This window comes from Eptatretus burgeri, chromosome 18 (genome assembly GCF_056783735.1).
Source record: "Eptatretus burgeri isolate ZD-2024b chromosome 18, Ebu_testis_v1, whole genome shotgun sequence".
Classification (NCBI taxonomy): domain Eukaryota; kingdom Metazoa; phylum Chordata; class Myxini; order Myxiniformes; family Myxinidae; genus Eptatretus; species Eptatretus burgeri.
Window position 1 is genome coordinate 43938399 of NC_140978.1, and position 11760 is coordinate 43950158.

The window sequence follows — 11760 nt, forward strand, 5'->3', positions numbered from 1 at the left end:
GTGATTGTTTTAATATTATATTATTAATTGTACTCCTTTGTGATTGTTCTTATATTATATTATTAATTGTACTCCTTGTGTGATTGTTTTAATATTACATTATTAATTGTACTCCTTGTGTGATTGTTTTTATATTATATTATTAATTGGACTCCTGATGTGATTGTTTTTATATTATATTATTAATTTTACTCCTTGTGTGATTGTTTTTATATTATATTATTAATTGTACTCCTTGTGTGATTGTTTTAATATTATATTATTAATTGTACTCCTTTGTGATTGTTCTTATATTATATTATTAATTGTACTCCTTGTGTGATTGTTTTAATATTACATTATTAATTGTACTCCTTGTGTGATTGTTTTTATATTATATTATTAATTGGACTCCTGATGTGATTGTTTTTATATTATATTATTAATTTTACTCCTTGTGTGATTGTTTTTATATTATATTATTAATTGTACTCCTTGTGTGATTGTTTTGACATTATATTATTATTTCGACTCCTTGTGTGATTGTTTTTATATTATATTATTAATTTTACTCCTTGTGTGATTGTTTTTATATTATATTATTAATTGTACTCCTTGTGTGATTGTTTTGACATTATATTTTTATTTCGACTCCTTGTGTGATTGTTTTTATATTATATTATTAATTTTACTCCTTGTGTGATTGTTTTTACATGATATTATTTATTGTACTCCTTGTGTGATTGTTTTTATATTATATTACTAATTTTACTACTTGTGTGATTGTTTTTATATGATATTATTTTTTGTACTCCTTGTGTGAATGTTTTTATATTATATTATTAATTGTACTCCTTGCGTGATTGTTTTTACATTATATTATTTATTGTACTCCTTGTGTGATTGTTTTTATATGATATTACTTTTTGTACTACTTGTGTGATTGTTTTTCTATTATATTATTAATTGTACTCCTTGTGTGATTGTTTTTATACTATATTATTAATTATACTCCTTGTGTGATTGTTTTCATATTATATTATTAATTTTACTCCTTGTGTGATTGTTTTTATGTTATATTTTTAATTTTACTCATTGTGTGATTGTTTTCATATTATATTATTAATTGTACTCCTTGTGTGATTGTTTTTATGTTATATTTTAAATTTTACTCCTTGTGTGATTGTTTTTATATGATATAATTAATTGTACTCCTTGTGTGATTGTTTTTATATTATATTATTAATTGTACTCCTTGTGTGATTGTTCTTATATTATATTATTAATTGTACTCCTTGTGTGATTGTTTTTATATTGTTTTATTAATTGTACTCCTTGTGTGATTGTTTTTATATTGTTTTATTAATTGTACTCCTTGTGTGATTGTATTTATATTATATTATTAATTGTACTCCTTGTGTGATTGTTTTTATATTATATTATTAGTTGTACTCCTTGTGTGATTGTTTTTATATTATGTTATTAATTTTACTCCTTTTGTGATTGTTTTTATATTATCTCTATTATAATACCAAGCTTGCACACTAAAAACTCGGCTCGCCGTCACACGATCCCTCTGAAATTGCTGTGGCACTTAGCGGACATGCCGACAATGTTTGGGAATTATTCGAGTTCCATAGTACCACTTGCATTTTGCACAATGCGTATTTTTGTCATTCCTCGTGTACGTTCTGTCATCTGCTTCCAGCTATGTTGTACTGCTAAGTGGGGTGAATATACTGATTTTGGCTCACTTTTCCCCATGTAAATAAATGGGGGATTTTCAGCGATTCATTTTTTTTCCCTAAAAATAAACCCCCTTTTTATCCCAAGGTATATTTATTTGTTTCCCCTTTTAACCTGGGGACACTTTTTTAAATTAAATAAACATGTTGTGTGGGGGTTTGTGTGGGTGGGGTTTGTGGGGACGTTGGGACGTTGGGACGTTGGGACGTTGGGACGTTGGGACGTGGGGACGTGGGGACCTTGTGAAGTTGGGATGTGGGGACGTTGGGACGTGGGGACGTTGGAACGTTGGGACATTGGGACGTTGGGACGTGGGGACGTGGGGGACGTGGGGGACGTGGGGGACGTTGGGACGTTGTGACGTCGGGACGTTGGGACGTCGGGACATTGGGACGTGGGGGACGTGGGGACGTTGGGACATTGGGAAGTGGGGACGTTGGGACTTTGGGAGGGGTTTATGTGGGAGGGGCTTGTGTGCGTGGAGTCAAAAAGGGGCGGGATCAAAAAAATTTCAATTTATCTTTGTCTTTTGTAATTCCTGTGAATAAAATGAACCTAAAATCTCTTCCCCTTCTAAATCATATATCTTATAAGTCCAAGGAACTGTATCTGTTACATCAAGAATTTAAAAAAGTTTGTTCGTCCATCATTTAGTATAACCCTTTTCAAAATGAGATTTCCATCTATATATTCTTACGATATCACCAACTTTGAACTTAGGTTTTCTGACATTAATCTCTTTTTCATATTTTAATTTTGTAAGTGTTTCTGATGGTTTCATATTCGTTGACGTGTGAATCGTGTCATTATACTTATTCACAATATCCTGAATAAAAGATGAGCATTGTAGTGAACTGAGTTGTGTGAATTTTTTTATGTAGTCTCTCTTTAAAGGTACAATTAAAACGTTCAACAACAACGGCCTTCCCTTCATTAAAGGTACTGTATAATGTAATACTGTTATTTTTTAGAAAATTTATAAATGTCTTGTTATAAAACTCTCTACCCTCATCAGTCCACAATTTTTTAGGTTTTCTCTTACTTTTATTAAATATCTGTTGAAAGGCTAACATAAGAGTATTACCTGTTTTGTTTTTTAAAGGGACAACCCATGCGTATCTACTCCTCAAATTAATAACGGTTAAAGCATACTTGTACCCCTTATCATTATTGAGTTCAATCAAATCAGCAGACCAGATATAATCAGACAGATATAATCAGCAGACCAGATATAATCAGCAGACCAGATATAATCAGCAGACCCGAATTCCTTGGAATAAACCTTCCTTCTACGAAACTTTGTGAATATTGGTTTATGTAATTCATCAGCTAATTGGTCTTCAGTCTTAATGTCATCATTAGAACCTATAAGTTTTTTGAATTTCCAAGTCCAAGTTTCAATTTAGCACTCACTGATCATCTTCACGATGAACCTATCAACTTTTTCTCTTAGCGTTGGATTTCTTATCAGAGACAAATTATACAACATTTCTCTATCGGCTTCATGTTTTTCTTCCAAAGTTGTGGTATTCCCATAATCAATATCGTGCCTCATGCACACTTCATCAACTCTATTGATGGGCTTACTCCATGATTTAGGATTGTCTGCCTCATCTAATCTTTTATCCAAGTTTGTGCCTGGACCACAGAAAGAATACCCTGGTAGATGAAATTCCCCTGGTATTCCAGTAGTTGCAAATTTACTTCCTGAAAAAAACTTTTGAAAATCTCCTCCGAGTTTGTGTTTGGAGATAAATAGATATTTTTTTTGAACCACACACCGAACATATACCTTTTTGTATAACCCTGTTATTTTTACTTTTAAAATATGAAATATTTTTAGTATTAGTTTTCTTTTTACATTTAAGACAATAACTCATTTATTTATGAGAAAAATTCCTACAGAGTGCGAAAACCTTTTTAGTTTTTTAATTTTTAAACATAAAGAATCATTAGAAATGCCTTCACTCTCTCCTCCATTTATTTAAGAAAAAAAAAAAAGAAAAACTTGAATTAAAATCAATATCTTGCTGATGACAATAGTCTTATCGAAAATATTGCAAATAGACTTGTCAATTCTTTGTTTTCCTCCTCGGTGGGTTGAGTTATTTTCTGTAATACCCCCAATCTTTTTTTTATCTCACTGGTTTCCATATTTTCATATTTATTCATTCTCGCTCTTTCCTCCCTCTCCTCCTCTTTCTTCTCCCTCTCCTCTTTCTCTCTCTTCTCCTTCTCTCTCTCCTCCTTGTCCTCCTCTTCTCTCTCTTCAACTCCTTCCTCGACCCTTCCTCTCCTTGAATCGCTTACACCCCATAGAATATCATACATATATTCATCAGGATTTCTTGTTATTCCTGTATCCAAAATAATTTTTTTTACAACAGGAAACCAATAAAATTTCTTTTGAATTTCTAAAAGAGCCTTACGTTTTCTTAACTTTATAATTTTTTTCATTATTTAACATTCCAATTAAATCCAAAGTTGTCGGTTTATCAACATCAGCATAATGCTAATCTTTAATTTAAAATACCTCATTCTTATGTTGTAGAACATATTTATTAAAATACCAAATACCCTTTTCTTGAAGGTATGCTTGGACACAGAAATGATAATTTTCTTGAAGCCTTCTAGCCGTCATTTATGTATTAGAAATATATGTTAGAATAATATTATGACACGAAACACCTCCCCATCTTCCCATAGTTAAATCATTTTGTATTTCCTGACTTATTATATATAATCCTGTTTTTTTCTGTTTCCATGATATAAACTAGGGCAAAACCATTATTATATTTACCCTTATTAAATTCTTTTATTTGTTGTTTACAAATCGTGCTTCCACAAAACTCATTCTTGATACCAAGTGGATAATATTCTTCCTTACGAGACTGATTTAATTGTTCCAGGTCTTCGAGGTTAATTTTAAATGACCAATTATACCCTAAATCATTCATATCATACCCCCATTGTTCTATTCTCATACAAAGGATACGCCCTTCTTTAGAAAAATTTATTTTAATTCGAACTGTGAATTCTGCATGACCTGGAGATAAAATCAACACTTCTGTATCTTTGGAATACATGGCCATTTTATTTAAGGATATATATTGTGATAAATCGCTTAATCTCACCAAGTCAGTCGGGCTTGGATAATTTTTTAATTTATAAGCATTTTTCATATTAATATTTTTTGTTATACTATATTTATGTCGTTCAGCCTGTGCCTTTGTGTAATAATTTGATAAATCAATATCCAGTTCTTGGGATACACCAAAGATAGAACCATCTTTACCAACATAAGTCATTTATATTAGATTGAAAATAATGTCATAAAATTGTTTATTTTTGTTGAGTTGAAATAACACATATAGAAATAATTGACCACAACACTTGGAATTTAATTCTTGGACTTGAAATGATTGATAAACACCATTCTGTAAGAATTTTATGACTTCAACAGGTGGTGGAAGACCAAAACTATCAAAATAATATCTGTCTTGACTATTAAAAATACCAACTCAATGAGAACCTTTCCCATTATTATCTTCTAAGTTCATAATAATATTCCTTGTATGTTTAGGCACGTTTGTTAATTCATCTCATACAAATAACCACATTATGAATTTTTAATTTCTTACAATATTTGACAAGTTGTAAATTTGATGTTGTATTCTTTCCAAATTCTTTAAACCACTCATCAATGTTCAGTTATTTATTGGAAAGATATAATCCATTACCCCTTTTAGTTAATTTTACACCTGCTTGGCGATAGAAGAAAGCATATCTCCAACTAACAATCTCGCTTTACCAGGCAGACTTTCAAGTTTTTCAGCAAAATCTACAATTACACCACTCCCACTAATTTGTTTCTCCAACTCTTTGTTATGTCTTTCCAATTCTTTTTGAGCACGGAGTTGAGCCTTCCTTTCGTTGGCAGTTTTCATATCACCTGTTGAAATATCACCCGTCAATGCTCCAACCGCACTTAAACCAGCAAATAAAGGAATTAGAAATGGGAGAAATCCTCCACTCATCTCTCTTATTGAATATTTTTTCAACATTGGTTTTGTCATTTTAATTTTAAGTGAGCCAGTATCGTTCAAGATTTTAACCTGTTCTCTTGTGAGCAAAACATCAATTCTTACTGCTCCTTTTCTCTGAATTGTATTAATGTTAATCGTACAAGGCTTTTGATTTTGAACACAAGATGATAGTTTATGAAGATTGATTTGATTAACATATACCCCAGTTGGTACTTTGCCACTCATTTATTTAACAAAAAATTATGTGAGACTAATCATAACACCATTATCTGTATTAATCTGTAATTCTGTTTCTTCCAAAAGCAAACAATATGTATCAACTTCTTCACTCTCTCCTCTTTCAATGTATAGGGAAGTATCCACTCGATTAGACTTTATAGTTTCCTTTTGAGCACTCAGATCAAACGCATCGATTGAATACAAACTTTTAAATGCTGTCATATCCAAAATAGGTTCTTTATTTCCATTACTTTCACACACCTTTTGGTAAGACTTGCATGCTTCAGCATAATCATTTTTTTCCCAATTAATTTCCAATCTATCTCGTGGATAAAATGTTCCATCTAGAGAAACACGAAATTCTTTCCCCTTAGCATTAAAACTCAATGCATTATTCTTATCAGTAGCAATATCACCATCTGTTTTTTTAAAAAAATGATCCACAGATGTCGTGGCTTTCCTTCCAGAACACCCAAATTCAACGTGTAAGTGCTTTGGTTTAGTTTAACGTGTTGACATCTTCTTTTAAGGTATGATACATTGAGTGGTTTCTTTGAGTTCAGTCTTCTCTTCAACATCTCTTCTGTTTTAAGATTAGGAGTATATTCACCAATATACCAACTCATTTCATCAATTACAAATTAATTCTGAGCACAAAAAGCACTTCCAACACCAAAAAGTAATCTATTTTCGTTATCATTCCTTTGTAGTTGAAATCGAATTTTAAGACCATACAGAACTTTATCATGATCACAAAATCCAAATATACATTTAAGAGGAACTGCCACAGTAAAACTATTAACTGCTTTTGTATCATCATTATACGTTCCTTTCCTTTGAGTATATCCAGGGTCTGTGTTTGTTCCCGTTGACATATCAGGAATAAAACCTTTGACAGCCCCCTTTCAAAATTCTATCACTGAATGGATATAGTATAAATTTCATCATTTCAGATACAGCAGAGACATAATCAATCGCTTAAACTTCGTGTGTCCCAATGTATAAACGAACACTATGAAACATTTTCCAGAAGAAATCATTTAGGAGTGTAGCATTTGTGTTATTCCCAGCCTTAGTGAATTTAAATTTACACAACAAGAAACTTTCGGATAGATTCAAATAAGTTTGTTGATTATTTATTTATTTCAAAACTTTTTGTACCATTTGCATTCCAGTCTGTTCCAGTTATTGCATTTACCTTGAAGTAATCTTCTTTTTTAGTTGAGTTTGAGATGATAATAGTATCATCCAAATCATATATACTATCAATTGCTTCAATACTTGTATTTATTCAGGAAAAAAAGATGTTAAAACTTTTGAAACCTGACCCAAGTATTTGAATTATTTTCTGTTGTTCTTGGGGAGACAACTGAGTTTTGCCTTTCTTAATTTCTTTTATTGCTTGTAATTTGTAAGATTCCTTTTGGGCATCTTTTATACTCTTTATAGCACCTCATACATTTCCTACAGCAGAAGCAGTTGAACCAATTAGGTCTTTATGTTTAATAATAGTTGAACCGATACCCATTAGAGTATCAATTTTCCCATCTCCTCTAAATTGATGTCCGACACCCCTTTGTCTCTTAGTTTTATAGTATCCTCTACAAAGATACATACCTTCACCCTTGAAGTATGGGGAAAGGAACATCCCATCCCGTGTAATTATTTTATATTTTCCCAACTCGTGTTTCCTCACAATAACCATCGTATTTATTGATTGGAAAACTTCACGTAGGTGAATTCTGATGGATATAACTTCTCCATTAAAAGAAATCACACGATTATCTTGGTCGGTTATCCTAAAATTTACTCTTGTGTATGGTTTTTCCTGACACAGGTAGATAAACCAAATTTTTGGGTTCCATATTGAATTTATAACCAATTGGGGTTGAGTATGCGCTGAATGAAAATATTGTATTTGTTCTTATTCCATCATTATAAGCACCATCAATCAAATCACAGTGAATTAATACTAAATTTATTCCTGAGGATATTTGAATGACATTATCACTGTAAAACGTCCCATTAGTTTCAATCTTTTTTGAGGAGAAACCCAATAACTCTCTAAATGAATTATCAATTGTGAAATTAACCTTGTAGTTATTTTAAAGTTTAATCATTGATTTTGAAGTATGTTTTTGAAGATCTATAAGAATATTTTTTGGTTCATCACCCTGTTCTTTCATAAGACGAACAATTTCAGAAGATATTTGAGAAATCTCATAAGCTCCGGGTGAGACTGTTATCGTTTTGTTTTCTTTTTATATCTCTGTGTATCACAACATAGTTCTATTATATATTCAATGTTGTAATTATATTTCGAGAAAATACAAGGAATCCCTTTGCTGACAGAAATATTAAGGGGGGGGGGGTAAGAAGGAAGGGAGGAAGAGAGGAGGCATCATGAGGGGAGGGCGGGGGAGGGTGAGGAAGGGCGGGGGAGGGTGAGGGAAGGCATTGTGAGGGGAGGGCGAGAGAAGGCAGCATGGGAGGAGGGCAGGGGAGGGCAAGTGGGAGGGGAGGGTCCATCCGGACATAACCACCAACTGGACATAACCACCGTCCTGACACGGATGGAGATAACCACCATCTGGACAAAACCAATATACGTGGTTACTGACTGGATACGTGCAAAGATAACCACCCTACAGATATGTATGGAGATAACCACCATCCGGGCATAACCACTGTCCATATACGTCAAGGGAATGCAGCATGAAGGGAGGGCAAGGGAAGGTAGTGTGAGGGGAGGGTATGTCTGAACATAACTACTGTCCAGATGACAGGTATATTAAGGAGGGGGGGGGTGGAGAGAGAGGGATGGAGGAGTGAAGAGGTAGAGAGATCAAGGAGGGGTGGGGAAGCGAGGAAGGAGGGGGAAGCGAGGAGGGGTGAGGCAGAGAGGAGGGGTGGGGGAAGGGAAGGCAGGGTGAAGGGATTGGAAAGAAGGCGAGAGAGATGGGAAGGGGGGTGGGAGAGTTGAGGGAAGGAGGGTGGGAAGAGGGTGGGGGATTCCGGCAGATGTGACGTTCAGTTTACTGGTACACTCATTGATGATTCACCCTGCCTGTGAAACACCAGGAGGGTTGGAATTTGAGTCCAGGCTGAACAGTTTCGAGCGAGTGTGCGTACCTATTGGCTATCCTGCCGTGATGTTATTGAGACATTAAATTTTTATTATTTGTATTTAACTATGTCAAAGTGACCACAGAACAACACTGGGTCATCGCAGGCGAGTGGCCTCTGAACAATGTTCAAGTCGATCTATTTACAGTAATCATTGACAGTGCGAACAATGCAGAGTGCTCGCCAAGTGACTGAAGCACTCCAAAGAAATGGTTGATAAGGAACGGCTCGCTTGGCATGCGACGAGTAATCACCGAACTGTCAAATTAAACACACACCTCCAGGAAATACCGAAAATATCAAATACTGTATGGCCGAATGGGACAAATCAATACTTTTTTTGGCGTCAGAACTGCTGTTCAGTTCAGTTCTGGAGCTTAAATTTTGCAATTTGGCTTAGTTTAAGAGATTCTCGAGGTTATGGCATGTGTAGAAATGAAAGGAAGCCACAAACAATGGTACCTCAGGACGTTTATAAGCAGTGCAATATACTCAGCGACTCGTAGCTATGATGAACAGGCATTCGATAATATGAGTGAGGAAAGTGAAGAAAAAAAAACTTTATCATAGAGAAATTGTTGCGGCCTGTTCCAAGTCAAGGCGTGGTTGAGCAGGCCAAAAAACATGGCGGCTTCATACCACAGCGATATAACCCAGGATATGCTTTAAGACACCAGAGAGTGAGGTGGCCAAGGATGCCACTGACAAAGGACATATTTAAATAAGGCCGTTAATTATCTTCCAAAGGGGTGTTTTAATTAACCAAGTTCCCTTAGTATGCATGCAAAGTTTCAGGCTGCTAGGTTTTATAGTTGTGGAGTTATGGAGGACACACACACACACACACACACACACACACACACACACACACACACACACACACACACTGATGTTTATTGGTACAGGCAAGCAAATCCAACCCATTGCTTCGCTGACGGTGTTATTAGGGGGGTAGAGGAGGGAGGGGAGGGAGAGAGAGGAGGCATGGGAGGCATTGGAGGCAGGGAGGATGGAGGGAAGAGGACTGAGGAAAGGGGGAAGAGAGGAGAGGATGGAGGCAAGGGAGGGGGGAGGAGAGGATGAAAGTAAGGGAGGGGAGAGGAGAGGACGGAGGGAGGAGAGACGGGAAGCTAGGGAAGGGGGAAGAGCAAGGAAGTGGAGGGGAGGGGGAGGAGAGCGATGCCTCACAAAACTTTGCTACACACTGCGGGAGAGAAGGGTGCGAGGAGGGAGTGAGAGAGAGACAAAGATAGTGGGGGGGGGATGGGGGAGGGAGAGAGAGAGAAAAAAAGAGAAAGGTGAGGGGTGGAAGTAGTGTTCACAAAGTGAATATGTTATGCTGAATGACCGAACACGCATTAAAACTCGAAGGGTACTCGGTGGAGCGCATACCTCTGCCACGTAATGCCTGATGCACGAGAACATATCGGACCCAATACATTTTTGAAATATCATGCTATACAGTACTACATCGTTTTTGGCCCTATCAATGGTGAAGTATTACTTAAAAAATTCAATAATTCTCATATCCGGATTCGGATCTTCACCAACAGTGAATCAATTCGTCCTTGCCACACAACCAACCTGCCCACCAAGCTTCATCCAAATCCGTCCACAACTTTTTGAGATATAGTGCTTTATATCGTTTTTGGCCCTGTCTCTCAATGGTGAAGAATCACTCAAAAATTATAGCAGCCGGATCCTGATCCGAATCTTGACGAAAATATACTCAGTTCGTCCTGGTTACACACCGAACTGTTCACAAAATTTAATCCGGATCCGTCCACAACTTTTTGAGATATCCTACACACAGACAAACAAACAGATAGAAAGGGGTGAAAACATAACCGCCTTCACCTTTGGTGGCGGAGGTAAAGAAAACATCATTTTAGAACAGCTGGATACACAATGACACAACAGAGTTTGTAAAGTAATCTGCTGGCAAATCTGCAAAAACTTTGATATCCCAGTTCCAGAGAATTTGTGAGAACATGAACCAAAAGCAATCACTGAAAACATGGAAGTACCACCGACGTACGACCTTCTGATCCAATCGAGCGTGAACTTCCAAATCAAAGTATTGCGACCAGATATCACACTTAGGTAGAAAAAAAGAGAAGAAGGCATTGCTAATTGAGGTGTTCATCGCAGTGATTTTGGACTAAACAATACAAAAATAAAAAAAGACCAAATACCAAGACCTCAAGAATGAAGTGAAAAGATCCTGGAAGCTAAAGAATGCCAAAGTTATACCAGTGATAGTTGCAGTTATGAGAATGATGATGAAGAACCTCACAGAGATATTAAAAACCATCCCTGGGAATATGACGACAAATAAACAAACTACAGTTGGAAGCTGTCCGGGGCTCAGTGACAATCCTGAACAGAGCCCTCGGAACAAAACTTTGAGAACAGAAAACTTCACAGCTTGGTCCATGAATCGCGACCCCCTTACCGAAATGAAGGTGGATACTTTGAGACCTGGTCGGTCTCTGTTTCATCTCCTGAAAACCACCCCCCACATTTGGAGACAGCAGGCAACAACAGCAATTTGCACGGACATGTACACACACACACACACACGTACGCGCACACACACACACACACACACACACACACACACACACACACACACACACACACA

At 35.9% G+C, this 11760-nt stretch overlaps 1 protein-coding gene across 1 annotated transcript in view; it reads right to left on the reverse strand.

Moving 5' to 3' along the window:
• LOC147009002 (N-acetylgalactosaminyltransferase 7-like) overlaps positions 1-11760 on the reverse strand; it is a 581063-nt gene that overhangs the window by 3796 nt on the left and 565507 nt on the right. The gene's annotated exons all lie outside the window — the stretch shown is intronic.